Below are 8,164 nucleotides of genomic sequence, written 5' to 3'. Positions count from 1 at the left end.
TTTAATTGTTTCTTTCTGTTTTCTGGCCGTTTACCTCTTTGCTCATTCTCTATTGCCATCATTAAGTGGCAGGGATGGGGAAAAGCAAAAACTGGGTGAGGAGAGAAAACAGTGAAAACCTGACTTTTTACATTGTGGTTTAAGAACTGAGCAATGATTGAATAACTGTGCTTATTCTATACGTTTGTTGTTTGGTGTTTTTTTTAATCAAAACCAAACTTTTCAAAAAAACAGTATGTATTTTTAACTTCCAAACAAACCTGCAGTTTATTGGACAGGCTGAACTGATAGAGTTTGTTGCTACCTGCAGTCTGTGTTTTTGTAATTGCATGGAATAAAATCCTTGCTGAATACACACCATAGGAAAGTCAGAAAGCAATTTTACTTAAGTAACAATTTTCTCTCAGCAAGGCATATCTTGAAATCTCTACGTGTCAAGTTTCTGAAATACACAGTTATTCATGAAAAGCAGGTCCTGCTCGACCAACCTGGTCTCCTTCTATGACCAAGTGACCTGCTTAGTAGATGAGGGCAGGGCTGTGGATGTAGTCTATCTAGACTTCAGTAAGGCATTTGACACTGTCTCCCACAGCATCCTCCTAGACAAACTGGCTGCCCGGGGCTTGGATGGGTGGACTCTTCAATGGGTTAAAAACTGGCTGGATGGCCGAGCCCAGAGAGTGGTGGTGAATGGGGCAAAGTCCAACTGGCGGCTGGTCACCAGCGCTGTTCCCCAGGGCTCAGTTCTGGGGCCGGTGCTGTTCAATATCTTTATAGATGATCTAGACGTAGGGATTGAGTGCACCCTCAGCAAATTTGCAGATGACACCAAGCTGGGTGGGAGTGTCGATCTGCTGGAGGGTAGGAAGGCCCTACAGAGGGATCTGGACAGGTTAGATAGATGGGCCGAGACCAACGGCATGAGGTTCAACAAGAACAAGTGCCGGGTCTTACACTTTGGCCACAACAACCCCATGCAGCGCCACAGGCTGGGGGAAGAGTGGTTAGAAAGCGGCCTGGCAGAAAGAGACTTGGGGGTGCTGATCGACAGCTGGCTTAACAAGAGCCAGCAGTGTGCCCAGGTGGCCAAGAAGGCCAATGGCATCCTGGCCTCTATTAGGAATAGTGTAGCCAGCCGGTCTAGGGAAGTGATCGTCCCTCTGTACTCGGCACTGGTGAGGCCGCACCTTGAATACTGTGTCCAGTTCTGGGCCCCGCACTTCAAGAAAGATGTTGAGGTGTTGGAGAGAGTCCAGAGGAGGGCGACCAAGCTGGTGAAGGGTCTGGAGGGTATGACCTATGAGGAACGGCTGAGGGAGCTGGGGTTGTTTAGCCTGGAGAAGAGGAGGCTCAGAGGTGACCTTATTGCAGTCTGCAACTACCTGAAGGGAGGTTGTAGTGAAGTGGGAGTTGGCCTCTTCTCCCGGGCAACTAGCGATAGGACAAGAGGACATAGCCTCAAGCTTCGCCAGGGGAGGTTCAGGTTGGACATTAGGAAGAATTTCTTTTCAGAAAGGGTTATTAGACATTGGAATGGGCTGCCCAGGGAGGTGGTGGAGTCACCATCTCTGGATGTGTTTAAGAAAAGACTGGACATGGCAATTAGTGCCATGGTCTAGTCGACAGGGTGGTGTCAGGGCAACGGTTGGACTCGATGATCCCTGAGGTCTCTTCCAACCTGGTTGATTCTGTGATTCTGTGATTCCAAAGCCTTGCATGGAAATGGTTAACATACCAGTTTCCCTCCACATGAGTTCACATTTTAGCTCTCTCTATCTAGCAAACACCAAGAGAAAATTCTTCCTAAAAAAAAAGTTGATGAAGATTAAAAAGCCAGCCCTTGCAGTTGTTTAAAGCTTAAAGTTGTTTAAAGCTTGAGCTTTAAAGCTAGACAAATTCAAATTATAAATAGGATATATTTCTGTCTCACATTTTAAAGAACTGTGAAACGCCAGATGGCTTTTCTATTGCTGTGACCTGTCATATAACATATATTTTTATGGTTTCTGATCTCACTACAAATAGGGCACAAGAATGATAAGCTGTTAATGGAAAAATAATTTTACGTGTGAACTTGCCACGGCTGGAGGCAGTTTATCAGCAGGCTGGAAGATGCTCTGCCTTTCCACCACTGGATGGCATTCAAGGGCCATAAATACTCACACCGGGAACTGCAGCAAAAGAACATGCCTCTTAGAAAATTAAAACACAAAGCGTCCAGAGCCTTTGGATTCTTGGTAATGCTGCTGTAATCTATTCGTGTTTTCGAAGTTCAAAGGAAATAAATCTGGAAAAACAACAAAACAGCTTCTGAGGAGAAAGGAGCTTTCCTCTGAGACGCGACTGAATACGCATGTAGGACGTGGGACAAGAGATCTGAAAGCACTATTTCATTTAGGAGAATCCAACAGTCATATCTAGGCGTCTCAGCAAATGTCTACATCAACATTAATATGGGTTGGCAGGAGACAATTGGACGGGACTTTTGTTTTTCCTTCCAGATACGGACCCAACAGGGAGAGAAAAAGTGAGATGTATTAACTTGACCTTGGGTCTACACAGACACAATGCCCTGGTTGTGCAACACCTGCACATGCAAAAAGCTCTTTAAAGCATTTCTGCCTTTGTCTTCCTTTAAAGCTCAGACCGGTCCCAGCATCATTAAAAGCCACCAGATCTCACAGCTGAGCCGGCTGTGAGCAGGTCAGGCTGGAGACGTCCCGGGGTCCCTTCCCACCTGAACTGCGCTTCCACGGCCTCATTAAGAATAAAGACAGATTGACTTTTTTTTTATAGATAAGAAGAGCACCCTGCAGCGATAACAATATTTGTCGGGGTGTAGCCATAAGGGTCTGGAAGTGTGAGTAGGGCCAGGTTTGCAGAGAGACAACAGCTTTTACCCACCAGCTGATATACCCAGGAAAGAGGGGTGAGCTCTGGAACGGATGAGCATTTCAGGTCTGAAAGAGCACAGCAAGCTTCAGGCTAGCTGCAGGCTGGCGATATTTGCTGAGTTTCACCAATCAAAGGACTTTAAAGAAAAGGATAGTTTGCACCTCTGTGGTACAAAGAAAGGTTCAGAAGAGGAGAGGTGACAGAGCCACAGCCTCTGCGGTGTAAAGGCGGGGTAGAAGCAGCGAAAGACTCGCCAGGAAAAGCTGTGGTATTCTAGGAAAGCAGTGTTCCTGCCAAGGCTGTAATTTTTGCTATGAAGTCTAGCTATGAATTTTAGTTCCCTCTTTAATTTTTGTAAGTCTGCCTTGGGAAACCACTGTTCCTGACACTTGCTGAGAGTGTGACTGGTGGCGGCGGTCTGGGCTCACTCACACAAAGGTGTTTGGTGAGCTGCGTTTCTCAGGTTGTACTGCCTGGGGTACGTGTCTCAGTGTTTCTAGTGATGCGGTCAGGACTTGCTGCTCTGCTGCAGTTTAGATCCATTTGGGGTATGATGGCATCAGGATTCATTTGATTCTGGAGAGGATTTTGCCCTGGCTCAGGGGATAGATGCCTGAGGGTAAAAGCGAGGGATCTGAGAGTTCAGGTAGCTCATAAAAAATATATATATATATATTCATTCATGTCCCTGGAGATGTGTCCTTTGTTCAGAGAAGATGTCCAGTGGTGCACAGGGTACTCTCCTCACAACAGGCTCATGGTATCTTAAAGCCTAGCTACGCACAGCTTTTGAGAGTGTTTGGTTGCTGGTTTTCTGGAGAGGATCATGTTGGTATCTGGCTCTTTGATATATGATAACCTGTAATTATCTCTCTGATATAGGTTATCAGGCCTAGAAAGAAGATAATGGAGTTACAACAGTCCTGCACATACAAACCTTGTTCTCCCAGCCTGTGCACTGTTCTTTTAGCATCAGGACTTGAGGGCAAGGAGAGGCTCTCAGGGAGCAATCTCCTGGTCCTCTTTTACACCACCTGCCCAGAGGACTCCTTATCAGATACAGACCTTGTCCAAACCCTCTTCCTTGTAAGGCCCATTTTACGTTACCTGAAGACGTGGAAGTGGGTGCAGTGGTTTCCAGTCTTAAACTACTACCTACCATGTACAAGATTTTCTGCCTAGCCCATGGAAATGAGGTTTTAAAATAACAAAAGCAGAAAAACACACTTTTTTTTTTTTCCCTGGAAGAAAACACTAACAATTTTACCTGACACTTTATATTACAGTGTAATATAAAACAGAAGAAATAGGAAACATCAAGGGCAGAGTTTTAACTATAAGTATCAAAACAGTGACTGCAAATTGGGTTTTAGAAACTACAAAGCACAGTTCAAATATATGATCATTCCTAAACAGAGATTATGTACACAACAAAGGCATTATGTTTTAACACATCCCTTATTTGAGGTTCCCGGCGTTATCTTTGCCCCTTAGCCACTCTCTAATCAAACAGCTCAAAAGGAAAAAAACCCGGACTACGTTCACGGCCACATGGACACCCAGAATCCCGTCAGCTAATAAGAAATGTTGTTCCACAGTCATCAGCTTATGCCTGTAGAGCCCTAACATCCAGCTCAACAGTTGGGAACTACAACTCCTTCCCGAGCTGACCCACAACGCAGCCACCAGACTGATCCAGAGCATAACCACCGGACTGATCCGTAACATCACCACCCTTTCCCTTCCCAAGCACATCACAGAGATCTATTGCACCCATGACACCGACAAAAAGCCAACAGGCTAATGCTGCCCAAGGATGGGGAACTGCAGAGCACAGAAAGGCTTGTTGTTATAGTAAATAGCTTTATGCTCTCTCCATCGGCTGCTTCATTATTGTGAGCACTATGCTGTTCCTCAGTCTCTCTTCGCTCCCCACCGCCTGACAATACATCCAGAGCGAGATCATGTTTTCTCTTCTGCTTGGAACAGAAAAGAGATAATACTAACAAATATTAGTTACTAACAAATAAGAGTAATACTAACAAACTAGAAAGGATCCTTATTAGGAATGCTGTCTCACTAGGAACCCCTGTATCATCGCTCCAGCAATGGTTAATACCTCATGCCCAAGGAAAAGCAAAAAAATAAAAATGCAGAAAATCTATCATGAACAAGTACCGGATCTGACCAAAACATAATAAAGGAAAACATTGTTCTTAATGCCTACAGGGCCAACTTACTTCCTGAAGCACTGCATTTGTTTATGCTTGCCATTATCTTTGCATTCATAGCTGCAAATGTTACTAATGGTCATGCAATTACCCATCTCTTTTAAACATCAATTTAGAGCCATTTCAGACTCTTACCCGTATCCCTGCGCTTGGAGGGCCAGTCAGCTGGAGCTCCTTCCCCCGGGCTCCCAGGCAACTGCACCCCTTATGTCTTTTCAAGAATCCACAGCTCAATGTTTTGCGCTTTAATTTATTATTTGGTGACTTTTCAGAATTGCTTTGTTGTTGTATCCTCCTCTGGGAGTACATTTGCATGAAAGGAACATTATGAACCGTTTAGTATAGAGACATAAAACAAGTGAAATGACAAACACATGTAAAAACATAGCTATTCCAAATCAAGCTAACTAAAAAACTTGCAGGGGGAAAAAAATAATTCTCCCTTCATGCCCTCATCTGGCCTTACCTTACTTTGCAAATTAGTGAGTGTACACTCGTGTTAAGGAGTGAGAACAAGGAAGAACATCCTCTATGCCTGCCTGCTGAGGATGAGAGCTGATGGGCCTCTGCACTCACTTGAGTATCACTATGGAGAAGATGGGCAGAGAATAATGAGGGGGAAGAAAACTGAAAGAAAAAAAGAGAGAGAAAAAGAGCATTGTCCTGGTTTGGCCCAAACCAGGCCCATTAGTCTTAGAGAAACCAAGGTCACTGCTAAATTCCTCACTGCTTACGAGTGAAGAGCCAAAGGGGGGTCGCAGCTGCAGGGGGGAGCAGACAGGACAGGTGACCCAAGATTGACCAACGAGGTATTCCATCCCACACACGTCATTCTCACTTTCCTATTTATCACTAACCCACTGCCTCCTGGAGGTGGGGCCCAGGAGGGAGGGGCCCTCCTGTCTCCCACTGATTGGTACCAGCTTTGCCAATTTTCCAGTTAAAAGCCTGCAGGTGTGATGGCAGGGGAGCTATTGCATTTTGCCCTCTGCCCGTGCTGGGTGGAGCTGCTGCATTTTCCCCTCTGCCCATGCTGGGGGAGCAACTTTGCCTGAGGAGGATTTCCAAGCTCTTGATCTTGGTTTTGTACATATTTGTATATATTTGGTTATTTCTATTATTATTGTTATTATATTCTTTTTCATTATTATAGTTTATTAAAACTGTTTTAACTTTCCAACCCATAAGTCTCTCTCCCTTTTCCCTTTCCCTTTCCCTTGGGGGGGGGGGGGGGGGGGGGGGGGGGGGGGGGCGGAGAGGGTTAACAGAGAGCATCTGCCACCTGGTTAATAGCTGGCCCAGCTTTAAACTGTGACAGATTTATTGGTGCCCAACGTGGGGCTCGAGAGAAGCTCCAACAGGTTGCTCTGATAAGTTGAATCCTGGCTCTGGTGGGAGGAGACCCGGTGAGCTCAGCTGAGAGAGTATCAGATTTCTTCCTTTGAGATTTAAGAGGGGTTGGAAAGTTAAAACAGATAGTGAAGATGGTGATGTCATTTTTGAATGCTGTGTTATCTCATCTTTTTATGGAGTTTCTTTCACAATTGAGTATTGCAATGATGCCTTACCTGCCGTGGGCACTGTGTTATTGCTTGCTTCTTATGAATGTTTACATGCAGTTTAGCAGTGGGCGCTGGTCGAAATGTATTGTTTTGGTATGGGGTTTGATACTGATTTATGCTGTGATAAACTGGGCAGTTACTATTCCGATCTCTTATCTCTATGACACAATGATGGGCAGCTTTAATCGCGAATCAGTAGCAGCGACTTCATCTGCACGCTCCAGGCGTCCTTTAGCTGATTCTGTTAATGATCACACTTCCAGTTTTTAGGGATTAAATGGCAAGATGGGCGTCGCCAGATCCCGATAGAGGTGATCAACAAAATAACAGCTATGTCCCCACCTACTAACAAAAAGGAAACACAAGCCTTCTTAGGCGTTGTGGGTTTCTGGAGAATGCATATTCCAGATTACAGCCAGATTGTACGCCCTCTTTATCAAGTGACCAGAAAGAAGAGTGATTTTCAGTGGGGTCCTGAACAACGACAGGCTTTTGAACAGATTAAACAAGAGATTGTGCATGCAGTAGCCCTTGGACCAGTCCGTCCGGGACAAGATGTTAAAAATGTGCTCTACACCGCAGCTGGGGACAATGGTCCTACCTGGAGCCTCTGGCAGAAAGTACCAGGGGAGACTCGAGGTCGACCCCTAGGATTTTGGAGTCGAGGATACAAGGGCTCTGAGGCCAATTACACTCCAACTGAAAAAGAGATACTGGCAGCATATGAAGGAGTTAGATCTGCTTCAGAGGTAATTGGTACTGAAGCACAACTTCTCCTGGCACCTCGATTACCAGTACTAGGCTGGATGTTCAAGGGTAAGGTTCCCACTACCCATCATGCAACTGATGAGACGTGGAGTAAATGGATTGCATTAATTACACAGAGGGCTCGAATAGGAAACCCTAATCGCCCAGGAATCTTAGAAGTGATCATGGACTGGCCAGAAGGCAAAGACTTCGGAATGCCACCAGAAAAGGAGGTGACACGTGCTGAAGAAGCCCCACCATATAATGAACTACCAGAGGATGAGAAGCAGTATGCCCTGTTCACCGATGGATCCTGCCGTCTTGTAGGAAAGCATCGGAAGTGGAAAGCTGCTGTATGGAGTCCCATACGACGAGTCACAGAAGCCACAGAAGGACAAGGTGAATCAAGGCAATTTGCAGAGGTAAAAGCCATCCAGCTGGCTTTAGACATTGCTGAACAAGAAAAGTGGCCAAGACTGTATCTCTATACTGACTCATGGATGGTAGCAAATGCCTTGTGGGGGTGGTTAAAGCAGTGGAAGCGAAGCAACTGGCAGCGCAAAGGGAAACCTATTTGGGCTGCTGAATTGTGGCAAGATATTGCTGCTCGGCTAGAGAAACTAGTCGTGAAGGTACGTCATGTGGATGCTCACGTACCTAAAAGTCGGGCAACTGAGGAACATCGAAACAACCAACAAGCGGATCAAGCTGCTAAAGTGTTCCAAATAG

The sequence above is a fragment of the Nyctibius grandis genome, chromosome 1 (assembly GCF_013368605.1).
Source record: "Nyctibius grandis isolate bNycGra1 chromosome 1, bNycGra1.pri, whole genome shotgun sequence".
Lineage (NCBI taxonomy): Eukaryota > Metazoa > Chordata > Aves > Nyctibiiformes > Nyctibiidae > Nyctibius > Nyctibius grandis.
This window is presented reverse-complemented; position numbering follows the sequence as displayed.